Below are 15,629 nucleotides of genomic sequence, written 5' to 3' on the forward strand. Positions count from 1 at the left end.
TGGCCATCCTGAAAAAGGGAGAAAGGAAAGGGACATGTAATTCAAATAGCTAGAACCGGGAGGATGAAGGTCCAAGTGATAATCAATGCCAAGGTAAGGGATAATGTCTTAAATACATGGTCGCGACTACATGCAATTAGAACATCAATGAAAATATAGCAAGGCATATTAAAACAATTAGATGCAAGATGTGTAAAAGCATGTAGGCAAAGGCATGAGAAGCATAGGTCAAGCATCAATTGTGAAAATAAGTTGGATTAAAGAGCACTTGTATGATGAAAATTGTGAATGATAATCTCAAATACAGGTGGATTACAAGTATTGTGAGTTAAAAGAGGAATGAAAGTAATAAATCCAAATATATATGAGATCCAAATTTAAAATGTCAATTGTCAAACCAATCCTTATAATATCCACAAGCTCAGTTATAATAAAGTAAAATCCAAATAAAGCTCCAACACCAACATAAAAATGCATGAAATTAAAAAAAAGAAAGGAGAAAGAAGGAAGAAAAAAGAAGGAAGAAGGAGGAAGCGGGAAGAAAGAAATAAGAAAGGAAAAGAAAAAGTAGGATTTGGGGAAGAAAAAGATAAGATATTTTGGTAGATTAAGATAAGTTGTGCGGCGCAGTCGACGCGGACGCGTGAGTGACGCGTTCGCGCAGATAGAGCTTCTATGAAATGACGCGGACGCGTCATCTACGCGGTCGCGTGGATCGATTTGTGCCATTAGCGCGAGGGCAGCCTCACGGTCGCGCAACTCTCTATTTGAAATTCATATTGCCAAATCTTTGGGTGACGCGGTCGCGTGGGGGACGCGATCGCGTGAATGGCCATTTTTTAAAAATGACGCGAATGCGTGGGGCACGCGTTCGCGTGGTAGGACTTGTGCTGCTAGCATGAGTCCAGCCCAATTCCAGCTCAACTTTCGGCCATACACCCTTATACGTCGATTTACAGGACACGCGTTCGCGTGGGTGACGCGGACGCGTGGGAGGCGTTTTTCCCACATGACACGGACGCGTCATCGACGCGGCCGCGTGGACCAATTTGTGCCAAAGGCACGCCTCCAACCACATTCTCGCGTGACTCTCTGTTCAATCTTATTTTCTTCCCAACGCACTTGTGACGCGAACGCGTCAGCGACGCTTACGCGTCTCGTGCGTGTTTTTTTTATGCAGTATGAAGAATGCAAAATGCAATGAACGTTATGCAGAAATTCTAGGTTCAAACAAAATTCAAAAACAAAGCAAAATGGAAAGGGAACGATCATACCATGGTGGGTTGTCTCCCACCTAGCACTTTTAGTTAAAGTTCTTAAGTTGGACATTTGATGAGCTTCCTACTATGGTGGCTTATGCTTGAATTCTTCCAGAAATCTCCACCAGTGTTTGGAATTCCAACAGCCTCCGGGGTCCCAAACGAGGCATGTAAAGCCCTTAGGTGAGTTCAAACAGGCTTCAAGGTTCCCGGGGTGTTGAATGTCAGAACAGACTACAGGATCCCAAACTTTTCTTCTACACCCGTCTTTGTCTTGATCTACATTTTTCCAGCCGGGTGATAGGTAATCCGAATCCTCACTGTAGTGACCAAACAACTTTTGAGATCCTTTCAATTGAGCTTGACACCAATTCTTGCACCTCAAATTGAAGTGCGGAACCTCTTTGAATCTCGCATACCAGCTCTGAGTGTGAGTCATCTCCCTTCTGCTCTTAAAGCCGCAGAGAGCTCTAAGCTGGCCATCTGTCTCAAGCAAACCATATTCAAGTGGAAAATTAAAGATAAAGGTCAAGAATTTTACCCACTTGAAATTTGTGTTCGGTGGTAATGGTCTCGGGATAGGTGTTTTCTGTGGTTCTGCAAGCTCTACTCCCTTGTGGTCTTCAGTGAATTCCAACACTTCTTTGCAAACTTCTTCAAATTCAACCATGTCTTGATCAAAGTCTTCGATATCTTCCTCATCACTCGAGTCATAATTAAGAGGTTGAGAAAAATCTACACCTGCATCATCTTCGTATTCACTTGGGGAAGATTCTTCTATCTCAAAGAATTCACTTGCGGATGCAAGTTCATCACTAAGAGAACTCAACTTGTGATTATCATCATCAAGGAAACATGTGTCTTGGGTTACTCCATCCGATTCCTCATAGGATACCTGCCTTGGGGGTTGTGCACTATCCTCCTTAGCATCAATTGTAACATCTTTGACGGAATTCTCCACAACTCTGGATTCTGGCGGAGGTTCGGCATCTCCTAAATCTTCAACTAATTCTTCTTTTTCTATAGTGACAGCTTCTTCCTCTACTCGTTCTAGTATGAAGTTATGCTCTATACTGTCCACTGGAGTTTCTAGTGTTTCCTTCATGCTACGTTCTTCATTGGATTCTCCGTATGAAGCCATGGAAGTTTTTTGAGTGTCTGAACGTCTGGAAGATAATTGATTTATTGCTTGCTGTAGTTGATGAAGGGTTGTATGAAAATGGTCTACTGATTCTTTGAAGCGAACCTGTGATTCTTGGCCTGATTGATATGGACATGGAGCATAAGGGAGTGGTGGTTCTTGGGAATAATTGGATTGGCGTTGGGGCGGATAAGGATCATATGGTGGCGAATGGCAAAAAGAAGTTTGTGAGTATGGTAGTTCGAAGCTATGTTGAGAGGATGGTCTCTGAGCATAGGGTGGGACTTGTTGGTAGCTACAAGGGGGTCCACCATATCTATTAGTTTGGCATGCATTGTAGAACGGTCCTTGTCTGTGATATCTAGAAAGGTGTTGTTGCCTAAAGGGTTGATCATATCCTCTTGGCTCCATCCATCTTCGATTACTTTGACCGTGATGCATAGTCCTGTTATAGCTTCCATTCCTTTCAACAAAATTAAAACCAAACTCAAAGCGAGAGGGGTGAGAATTCATTGTAGCTATCAGAAATAATAAGGGAAAACAAAAACAAAGAAACAAGTAAAAGAAAAATATTTACAATAACCAATAATAAGGCACATGTTTGCAATTCCCCAGCAACGGTGCCATTTTGAAGAGAGAACTTTTGCGTGGTCTAGAATTCAGAATAAATTCCCGTTGCAAGTATAGCTTTTAAACCAATAAAAGTTATTTCTTACAAACGTTTTGGTTGTCACAAGTAACAAACCCCTGATAAAATTGATAACCGAAGTATTCAAATCTCGGGTCGTCTTCTCAAGGAATTGCAGGGAGGTATGTTCTTATTATTGGTTATGAGTCTTGTAAATTGGGGGTTTTGAAAGTAAGGAACAAGTATGTTAAATGATAAGAAAAATAAAATAGTAATGATAAAATAAACTCTTGGGAAGGTATTAGAATTGGAATTCCTATCCTAGTTACCCTTATCAGATGTGATGAGAATTGGGTTTTAATCCCACTTAGTTATCCTTTATTGAACAAAGGAAGGTCAAGTAGACTAATTAGCTTGATCCTCAAGTCCTAGTCAATCCCTGTGGGAGGACTAGCTTTATAGCGATCTAGATCAATTAGAATCTGCCCATTTCAATCACTACTGAGTTTGACAACTCAAGTGTTACCAATTACCTAACCAAAGCCAATAGTAAATAATCTAAATTAAAAATAAGAAAAATCAATCATGAGTCTAGAATACCTCAAATTATATTGAATGGAGATGTCAATTGACTCAATTCTAACATGAAAAAGTTCATAAGCCAATTGGGCAACATAAATCAAATACAACTAAAAGCTTCAGAGTAAACAAAAATAGAAGAGAAACATAAATTATTCAACCTGGTATGAAGAAACAATCCTAATCCTAATAGAAATCCTAATCCTAAATCCTAAGAGAGAGGAGAGAACCTCTCTCTCTAAAAACTACATCTAAAACCTAAAATTGTGAGTAATGAATGAATCGTTGTTGTATGAAGTGTTCTCTGAGTCTCTGCATGTTCCCTGACTTTAATCTGTGTTTCTGGGCCAAAAACTGGGTTGAAATGCGGCTTAGAATCTCTGCCAGCGACTTTTGTAATTCTGCAGATCGCGCACGTCACGCGACCGCGTCATCCACGCGATCACGTCACTCAGCGTTTTTTGTATCACGCGTGCACGTCGTGCACGCATTCGTGTCGTTCGTGCAGCTTCCAGTCCATGCAGTCGCGTCAGGTACGCGAACGCGTCACTCTGATTTCTTCCATTTTGCGTGGTCACGTGAGCCATGCGACCGCATGACTTCTCGCTGGTCATCTCCTCAATTCCTTGTGTTCCTTCCATTTTTGCACGCTTCCTCTTCATTCTCTAAGCCATTTCTGCCCTATGAAGCCTGAAACACTTAACACACAAATCACGGCATCGAATGGTACAAAGGAAAAATAAAAATATACATCTAAAAGGTCTTTAGGAAGTATGTTTTCAATCATAGAATATTTTTAGGAAGGAATTGTAAATACATGTAAATCATATGAATAAATGGATGAAAAGCTTGATAAAACCACTCAATTAAACACAATATAAACCATAAAATAGTGGTTTATCAACGACCAGCATCGCCCAGTCCTTCTTCCCTTTTCTACTCCATTTTCCCATTTCCTCCCTCCTTTGCGCGAAGTCACCTTGTCTCTGCACGAACAGCCCCTGCTACGCATCTTCCAGTCCGGTGAGCAACCAACGACGGCAAACATTTGTGCCGCTGCGACCACCACTCCTCCTCCTCGCCCACTTTCTTCGTCCTTCCCTCTCATCAACGCATGTTCCATTCCCTTCCCCTGCTTCCCTGTCTTTCTTTTCTTTATTTTTATTGCTTTTTCATTCTGTTTTAGTGATCTAGTTAGGTTAAGTTAGATGATTTCTGTGTTTTGGATTGAATGTGTTTGCTGTGGCTGAATTTTCTGGGTTGTTTGATGCCTACATCAGACTAAACATGCTGTCTGAATTGGCTGCACACCACATGCTCGATATATCGCCTGAATGGGGTCTTTGATTTAAACCTTATGTCTGATCAACATAGGGCTTAAGTTTTGTTTTCATTAGGCATTTTAATTCACAAGTATGCAGTTTTCTGAACTTCTTGATGATGATTGTGATTATACTTTGATTATGCGCTAGTTGAATGTCCTTGTTGAACACCAAATTGGTGAATTTGTTTGGTTAATTTGTGCAGATTTTAGCTCTTAATCATATTTTTGGTGAAATTTGTAGCAGTGCATACCATGTTTTGTTTAGTGAATTGCTGAGTTGCTTACTCATGTGTTCTTAAACATAAACGAGCATATACAATAGTAGGCGTATTGATATGGACTGTTCATTTTTTGATGTTTTATTCATGTCTTAATGTTGAAAAAAATTGTTATAAACTGATTATGTTTATTGATGGTTCATTCAATTTTTGATGATTCAATCATTTAGGCGTTGGGTAATATTAGAAGATATGAAATTTTTTGTTATTGACAGAAATGGCTACAACGACGCATATCACGTTAGTAATACACCATAGAGGTAGACTTAAAAGGGGGTCGGATGGCAAGTTGTGTTATGCAGAAGGTGAAATTACTGAGGTGTGGAATGTTAACGTGGATACTCTGAATGACTTCTTCATTAGTGACCTACTGAAAGACATTGGGTATCCAATCATCTCCGATTTCTACTGGTGATAGCCTGGAATGGAAATTGAGGGTGGTTTGAGGCTTCTGCGACTTGACATGGATGTTGTTAACAGTACAAGAAAATGAAACATTTGTAACAAAAAAATTGTATGAAATTTAAAATTGTTACAAAAAAATAGTATTTTGTAATAACAATTTTTTATTGTTACAAAAGAATAATGTTTTGTAACAACATTACAAGTTGTTACAAAACATGATAATATTTTGTAACAATCTGTTTTATTTTGTTACAAATTATGTTAGTTTTTGTAACGATATAGTGTTTTGTTACAAAATATTGTAATATTTTGTAACAAAAAAAAACAAGTTGCAAAAAATCAAAACATTTTGTAACAATTTTTATTTTCGTTTCAAAAATTCCAATTGTTTTGTAACAAAACAACTTTTTGTTTCAAAAACTCTAATTGTTTTGTAACAAAAAAATTAATTTGTTACAAATTAAATAATGTTTGTAACAAGTTAATTTTTTTCACAAAATATAAGTATATTTTATAACAAATTCTTTTTTCAAAATGATAAACACTTTAAAAATAAAAAAATGTGTATATATTTTTTTAAAATAATTTTATTTTGTTTCAAAAATTAAAATTTTTTACATAATGTATGTATTCATTAATTTTTAGGATACACTGCAGTAAAAAATTATAAGTCTCCCCACCCCCTCACTTATGAACACTCTGCGTCGTCTACCACTCCAGGAAGCACAATGGAGATCTGCCGGAAGAAGAAGGACCGGCGTAGCTCCCGGAAAATGTTCTCCTCATCGTCGTCTCGTCTGTTATTACCGTTTTCTCTGCCGTTGTGTTGTGAGCGGCGGCCTGGTGGTCTTCGGTGGTCTTCGTCTCGTCGTGTGCGTTGTAAGATGCATAAATTTCAGAAAAAATCTTATTAAGAGCTAATTTTGATTTATTTATTTATTAAGTACTTTAATCTCAGAAATTATTTTATTAAAGATAATTAAAGTAAATTTTGATTAATTGAGTTTAAAGTAATTTAAGGTTTTATTTGATTTTATAATTATCGAATTATTTTCTATATTTAAATAATAAAGTTTAGCAAATATAAAATAATAAGAATTTTATATGATCTAATTTAAATAATTGAGATTTTTAGAATTTAATACTTTAATTTTTATAAACAGAAAATAAATTATATTATTTCTAATTTTAAATTAGAATACTTGATTAAAAGCTGATTAGTAAATTGATAATTGAGTAGTTTTTTTAATGTAATTTTAAGAGATTAAATTAGATTTCAAATTTATACAATATACTTTAATTTTATTAAAAATTTACCAAATCCCAATTTACCCAAAATTCTTAATTTCACTTTTGCCCCAAATTAAACCCTAATTCCCAAATTAAACCCTATAAACCCTAACCCTAATTAACCCATAATTTTTCCCTTTTACCCAGGAACCTTACTGCAGCCTCTCCCTTTCACTTTTCTTCTCCTCTTCAGAGCAACTTCATTCCCCATTCAGCCATTATCATCAAGTTTGATCATCACCACCTCATCACCACCGTTCACCCCCTTGCTCCTCAGCGAGCTCACTGCCTTAGCTACCCGAACCACCCTTCTCTTCTTCTTCCTCCTCTGCTCCTTTCTCTTCTCCTCTGTCCGTTGAACCATGGCTGAACCACCGTCGTCAGGGACCAGATAGCGTGCGCGAGGAAGGAGAAGCCCCTGTCCTCGCGTCCGTCGTCGTCTCCAAGTGTTCCTGCAGACGCCATCATCTTCGCCATGAAACCAGCGCCGCCATCGTCACCATCACGGACTGCTGCTGCGCATGTTGTCGCCACCGCCTCTGAGTCCATCACCATCACTTGTGGGAGCCCGAGGAGAGACACAACCGAGAAGCCGCATCTTGTGGTCGCCGACAAAGAAATCACTGCCACCGAACCCCAGCCGAGCCGTCGCCATCGAACTAGGCAGAGAGGGAGAAAGTAACATCGTTTCCATTGTTAGAACGGAGCTCCACCATCCTTGCCGCTGGAGCTTGTCGCCGGAAGAGAGGAGGTGACGGTGGAGGAAGTTGCCGCCGTTGTTCTGCCTCACCGAATGGCGCTGGAAAACCGCTGCTGCAGCCGCTGGAGGACTCCCCTATAGCTCTATCAAACCCTATCCCACCCCAGTTTGGGTTCCGACCATGGTTCGTTTATGCCGGGTTTTGTTCTTTTAGGTGTCGAAGCTGCTGCCATTGCTTCAAAACCTTCACTGCTAGTGTATGTTTGCTCTGTTATGAATTTGATAAAGATTCTGAGATGTTGGTAATGTAGGTTCGAGTTTCAGTTGTTGCGTGTCGCGCTTAGAGATGCAGTTACTGCTACGGATGATGGATAAAGCTAAGGTTACGGCTACTGCGGTTGCTGGCCGAGGAAAAGTGGTTTTTGTGCGTTTTGATTTTGCGAGTTTTGACTTTGAGGTAGGCCATTTTCATTAAACTCATTTTTATTCTTAAGAATTGTTATACATTGATGTTTAAGCAAATAAATATTTTTTATGATTATGGAATCTTATGAATTGAGCTTAATTGCCTTGAATGAATGTGATTGCTTACTTGACTGTGGCTATTTCTGAATATTGAGTTGGTATTGAGATAGTGAGTTGGTTATTTCTGTGATTATTGAATTCTCTGCAGCTAGCTTTGTTGCATTGTTGCTGAGTAGTGAAAATTCTAAGTTTGAGTTGGCCTGAATCATCGGATTGGGATTGCTGATTGATGAATTCGGTGCTGGATATGCTGATGTTGATTGTTGAATCTGCAAGGTTGCACAAATTCTGGTCCTGCCCAAGATCTATGAAATTTAGGAAGTTATGTATGTATGATATTTCTCAATGATTCAATACTGGTTTTACCACTACTTAGTACTTACAGATTAAGTCATCACATAATATATATAGCCAAGTATTTGTCATACAGGTTAGCAAGTGCCACTTAAATTTGAAACATAAGGTATGTGTTGTAATTTTTACCATCCTTAAGGCAACTAAGGCCTTCTGCTAAGCTAAATAACTGGAGGAAATATATCATACATGCTCTAAATATAATTACAAATTGCTTAGATTGTTCTTGATTGTTGTCATTCATGTTATTAACATACATGAATAAAGAAACAATAAGCTGCTTTACATCCGTAATAGGTTAAGGTCAAGGAGTGATTTAATGATAGAATTAGTCTATTTAATCATTTGTAACTTAGTATAAAAGAAGCTGAAACAACAAGAGTTGGATGCCTATAAAAACTTAGATGAAGGTCGTCAAATTAGAGGATACATTAACTTGTTTAGTAGATACAATAAACTGAATTTATTTATTGAAATTTTTAGTTGAATTTTGTTACAAATGCTCCACTATTATTCACGTACTCATTCTGAGGTTTAACAAGGCTGGGAAAACAGTAATGCATATTTCGAATGCCATTTTTTTACAAAATTGTTGAACTTTGTTATGTTTCCATGAGTTGCTGAATACATTAACTTTACAAACTTTGTTGGAGAGGATGAAGTCAGTGTACTCAAACATAGAAAGCCTTCCTCTTGATCGAATCGTTCCAACTGTGGGGTTGAATATCAATCGTATTGAAGCTGCAAATAGAAAACTTGTGTTCTGGGACTTGGGAGGTCAGGTATGGGCATATGTTAGAAGGATGAATGATTAATAAAAATTGAATTGAATTTTGCTTGTTCGGTTTCTTGTTTTGGATTGATTAAAATGACTGATGGAAATTTTATTAGTGTTGAAATTTTTGTTGTTGTTGAATATTCATTTGATTAAAAAGAGAAAAAAGGAACTAAAAGCAAAGTGTCTTGTTTTCAATGTTGCAGGTCTCATTTAATTTGAGTTGAACCGTTTGGTTATGTTCGCTGTGTGATTTCCTCACATGTTTGTGCTAACTGAACAATTTAAAACTATAGGTACTAGAGACAGTAAAGCTCAATTTTTCTAGACAATTTTTTAGAATTGCATTAATTGACATCATATTGTTATTGTTGGTCATCTTTTCAGGTGTGTGTCACTTATTAGAAGTTTCTCCATGAGAAAGAAGATGTATGAACATGATGGAGTTTGTAATTTGTAGTTTATATTTTAAAGATTTATAATTCTTTGTTTTTCTTGTCCTATGTATCTAGTTCATTAGGGTTCTTCAATGTGTCGTGTTAGTTTATACTTTAAAGTTTATATGTTGAAGATTTATAAAACAATCTTAATTAAATGAAAGATATTTGAACTATCTATGTTATTATATATTATATGAATGTTGACTTACTAAATAAATTAGTTAATATATTAATTAATTAAAAAATAATATAATTTGGCAAATTATGCATGTAATTTGTATTAAAAAAATTATTACAAAATAAATAGTATTTTGTAACTAAAGAAAAAAATGTTACAAAATCAAGTTATATTTTGTAACAAAATTTTATGATAGGAAAAAATAGATTGTCACAAAAAATACCTTGAAGATCAAAATTTTTTACCACTTTTGTAACGACTTCTGGTTTTTCGTATCAGAAAAATTTATTACAAAATATCACTTTGAATTGTAACAGTTCCGTTTTTTGTTACAAAAATTTTTTGTAACGGGACATACTGCAACGACCCCTTTTTTTTTGTTACAAAATCCTTTTGTTTCAAAATTTCGATTTTTTGTAAAAAAAATTTTTTTACAAATATTGCTTTTTCTTGTAGTATAAGATGAATGAAGCTGCTGTGGAGAATGGACATAAGATTGAATTATACACAGAGCACCCAATTAGCCAAGCAGATGTTATAGATACAAATGAAGAAGCTGGTGTAGAAGCACCTGGTGAGGTTAATGTTACTCCATCAAGGAGGAGGAGGAAAGTTTGTGTTAGGAGGACTCCAACTCCAAAGAAGGCAAAAGGTCCTAGAAGAATTCTTCAACTGGAAGGGGTACAAACAGAAGCCCAAATTACAGAGGAGACCCATGGTACAGAAAAGGCCAAAGCAGATGCCAGCCCAAATCCATCAGTTCCAGCTACACCAAATACAGTTCCAGTATCTGAAGAATCTGCTACACCAAACACAGTTCCAGCAACATCTATTCCTCTTGATCATGAAAACTTGGGAGACATATCTGTCTAGTTTAACGTTGACAACAATGCCCAGCCAAAGTCACTAATATACACAGAGCCACCCTCTACCTCTGATGATCCACAAGATGAATTGCTCACACAATATGTTCCTTTACCACAGAATCAATCCTCCTCCCAATCCATGCCTAACCACATCAAACCCCCAACCAACACCCATTTTACCAATCCATCTGCCACAATAAATGCTCCAGAAATACAGAATAACAACACAGCAGAGGGTACTGGAGGTAGTAGAAGAAAACAGATAAGGAGACCTACTAAGAGACCCCTTTCAACTGGACAAACATTTATCCCTAATACAGATCCGAATCAACCTCTATCAGTATTTATTTCGGTGGATAGGGGAGAATATTCAGATGATGAACCTGGTCTTCATTGCTATGAGTCAGAAGGCCTCCACAGCATTGGAAGTGATGAAGATGACCAGGGAAGGTCATTTCCACAGGGCAATGCCGATGCACCTGTTAAGGAGGTGAGACTGGAGCATGAAATGGAGTTTGAGACTCTGCAATAGTTCAAGAAAGTTGTAAGAAAGTTTAATATTAACCTTGGAAGAAGTATTTTTTTCCCAAGGATTGATTCAACAAGATGCAAAGCTATTTGCTATGATGAAAACTGCCCGTGGCAAATTTACTGTGCCAAGAGATCATATCCGGTGAGTTATCAAGTCAAAACCTTTGTGAATGAGCATACTTGCCCACGGAACTTGCATTGTAAATCTGCTAATGGAAAATGGGTAGTTGATAAGTTGGAAGACAGAATAAGGAATCAACCTGATATGACAGTAAAGGATGCTGAGAACTACTTTAGAATTGAGTTTGATGTGCTTGTAAATGAATGAAAAATTTATAGGTCAATTGCAACAGCAAGAGAAAGGATTGAGGGTTCCAAGGCTACACAATATCTTCTATGGGTACTTTTGTTAGTGTTCGCAAAGTTCATGGGTACAAATGGTAGTTTTTCCTTATAAATTTAACATATATGTCACACACACCTAAGTGATGCAGTTCCGTGGGTGTGACCACATTTACCACACTCGTATTTGTTTCCAATAGGGGTTTTGACCTTCTTTTAGCATTTTCGGCATCATTTGTAATACCAATCATTCTTGTCGGAGTTAATTAAAACTATTTTACCAATAATCCATATAGGCCCTTCCTGCAAATAATAGCATGGAAATTTTAAAATCTAGCAATGAAAATAGACTAAGTAGATTCTTTTAATAATTGTTCTCGCCTGTGTTGAGCTGATAGCTTCTTCTATAGTTTTAACATCTCCCTTTTTTAGCTCGTCGGCACCAAAACGCGAGACATGATATAAAACTTGACTAATTCTGGTCGAGTTTGCCAGTTTTTCAGAAAGCCTCCTACAAAATTATTAAATACTGACATCACAACCCATACACAAAAAAATTTTCTTCTCGCATAATAACTCATTGTGAATGTTAACTAACCTGTTACGAAAATCTCTAATGTAAAATCCGGTCAAACCGTAATTAATTAAATAATAAATTAAATAGAAGCGAATATGGTTAAAAATTTTATCAATCAGAATTTGATAATTAAATGTGATATTTGGATTCAGTGAATTTTTCTGAGTCGGAAAACATAATTTTCTACGTAAAAATGCGCACTGGAATTTTGACTGACAGTATTGGCTAAAATCTATCTGGTACTGCAGCTAAGAAAAATTGATTATAAGTAAATAAGGGTAAGAAATTAGGATTTATAATTAGGGAATGTAGAAATATTTAAAATACGATTTAAAACTCTAATCTTAAAGGTTTTGGCCCAAAATTGGGCCAACGGACTAAACCAAGTGACTTAGGCCCAGTTGGACCCAAGCCCAGCATATATAAGCCTTAACTTGAAACCATTCAGCCACCATAACCCTCATTTAGTGTGTTTGTTGCTGAAATGAAAAGAGAGAGATGAGAAGAGAGAAACCCTAACTCTCTTTGATCTTCAAATCACCATAACTTGAGGTACAGAACTCCGATTGACGAGCCGTTTGTTGCAACACGTCGCTCTTCTCCTTCTCTTCGAGTCTATCTAAGTTTTGTGGTAATTATTTAACTCTTTTCTTCCGAGTTTCATTTTTTCTCTTGTATTTCGAATTTGATTTGGGTTTTAAGAAAATCTTGTGATTTTGGTTGTTTAGGGGTGCTCTAGTTGAGCCATTGGTGATATTCATCACAATATTTCGTGAGTTAAGATAAGGAACCCTCTAACCCTTGTGATTTATCGATTTCATGAACCCTAGGTTGATTATAAATGTGAAATTGGTTATGTTAGAGTATTGGTTGATTTTGGTGCACAATTGGGAGGTTGGTTTTGCTTGTGGAGCTTTGGTGAGGCTTGGAGCTAAGGGTTGGTGGAGACTTTCAAGAAGAAATTCAATTATTTTGGCTATAAGAGGTATGGTTTAAGTTTTATTTAAGTACCGTGTGGTGTAATGAGAATTCCTAGGCTAGATGCCCCTAGGATTAAGTTTAGATTGTGTAAATGGTTGGTACTAAAATGCATAGTTAATATGTAATGTAAATTAATGATTGGATTGAGAATTGTGTGAATTTGTATGTTTGGTGTGTTGAGAATTTGATGATTTAGATCATGAATATTGGTTTGTGAAATATGTATTTAAATTGTGGATTTGGACCAGAGGCCGTGAATCTTGGGCCGGAAGCCGGAAAGAGGTATTGAAGGTAAGTTGATGTGTGTATTGTGTGATGATATAAGAGATTGGATGAATTTTAGATATTGAATGTGTGAATAATTGGTTTGATTATTGAATAATAAGGTTTGAGGAATTGAGGTGTGAAATTTGATAGTTTTAGGTGAAATTGTATAGATGAGGTAGGTTTGGTTTTGGTTGAGTGTAATTATGTGAATGGGGTTGGGTTGTAGTCATTTGGATGAGTGGAAATGAATTTAGCATGTGAACATTGAAAAAATTGGCGATTTTTATTTTTGGATAAAAACTGATTTTTGACCAAATTTCGTGGTCCGTAACTCGGTCCTTGGAGTTAGGAATTCTTCAAAACCGATTTTTTATGAAAGTTTATTCAACAATCTTTCAATGGTTCAGAAATGGTTGAAAAAGGAATTTTGTAGAAGAAGTTATGTGTGGCGGAAGTTTATGGTTTAAACAATGAAATTCTGCAGCTTTTAACTTAATAAAATTTTTGGCAAATCGTGCTTCCACGCACACGCGTCACTCTCAAGTTTTACTCACCCACGTGTGTGCCTGGCCGACGCGTACGCGTTGCTGCACTGATGTGAGTGCCCCGTAGAAAATCCAGAGAATTACGCTGGTACTGTGCTAGTTTTATGCGAGGAGCACAAAACGTACCCACGCGCGCGTGACTGACGCGCACGCGTCGTGCTATCTTTCTGCTTCCCATGCGTGCACATGGGCAACGCTCACACGTCACTCTACTTTTCCACTTGCACGCGCCGACGCGCACACGTGACCCTGTTTTCAGCAAAAGTTTATTTTTGAGTTTTTAAAGCCAAATTTCAGACTTCTAAGCCTCCATTTTCATTCTCTAAGTCCTAAATCTTTATAGTATGCCTAGTAATGAAAAGAAGCTAGGACATGTGATAACTTGTGGATGAAGTAAAGTGAGAATCAATGATGAATGATGAGTAATAATGGTGGGAGTGCTATGTATGCCATGAGCCAAAGGGCTGTGTTTGTTAGTGAATTATGGCTAGTTATGTATTATGTTGTGAGCCGAATGGCTGTGATAAATATTAATTTTTGGTGGAGTTTGTATATGCATATGCATATGATTGAATGAGATAGAGGTGCCGGGTAAGAGGCGGTAAAAATGACCACTCGCTTTGGGTGTATGATTTAGAAGTGTAGATATGCTAAGAATGTATGGAAAATGAATTAACGAATTAATGATTATGAAGGAATTGGAATAATAATAAAAATGAACTTGAATTTGATTGTGATATGCCTCCGGGTAGGACGCAGTGGTGCCATCCACTTGCTCCGGGTAAGAGGCAAGGACACCGGATAAGATGCAGTGGTGTTATCCACTTGCTCCGGGATGTGGTGAGTTATACCTGCCTGAGTAGATGCAGTGGCATTGATCCACTTGCTCCGGGATGTGATGAGATATACCTGCCTGGGTAGATGCAGTGGTATTGATCCCACTTGCTCCGGGTTTGGTTTGCAACTCATGGGATAAATGCAGTGGTTAGCCCTCACTTACTCCCAGTCGAGGTTGATTTGAGATTTGTGAAATTATATGAGTTTCGAATTTTCTTGGGTAGATGCAGGGGGTCGGCTCCACTTGCTCCAGGTTGAGATCCGAGATTCTGTTGACCCTATGTCGTAAGTGTGGTCGGACACTGCGAAAGTTCCGGATGAGCTCGCCCCCATGGATAAACACCAGTGTGGGTGTTGTGTGATTATGATTATGATTGTGAATAACTCGAGTTGGGGATGCACGATAGTGGGACAGTCCGATGGTTAGCTACCAGGACTTGTCGAGTTGGCTTTATAACCGACAGATGAGACTCATCAGCCATAGGGTAGGCATACATCATTTGCATATGTTTGAATTGTTTGGGTTTGTCTATTTGTTTTGGATTGCTATATCATATATGCTATGTTACCTGACTATATGCTATCTGTTCTACTTGTACCTTAATTGTGTATTACTTGTCTGTATTGATTGTGTTTGTACAACTGAGAAGTCCCTCATGCTGGTGTCAGTTGACGCTAAGGGCTGTTCTTATTGAAATGGAATAATGATATGAATAATTTAAAATGATGATTATTAAATGATATAATTTGGGTTCTCTGGGTAGACGCAGTGAAGTGAGTTCATGTTGCTCCAGGTAGAAAAAGAGA

Source organism: Arachis duranensis, chromosome 2 (genome assembly GCF_000817695.3).
Source record: "Arachis duranensis cultivar V14167 chromosome 2, aradu.V14167.gnm2.J7QH, whole genome shotgun sequence".
NCBI lineage: Eukaryota > Viridiplantae > Streptophyta > Magnoliopsida > Fabales > Fabaceae > Arachis > Arachis duranensis.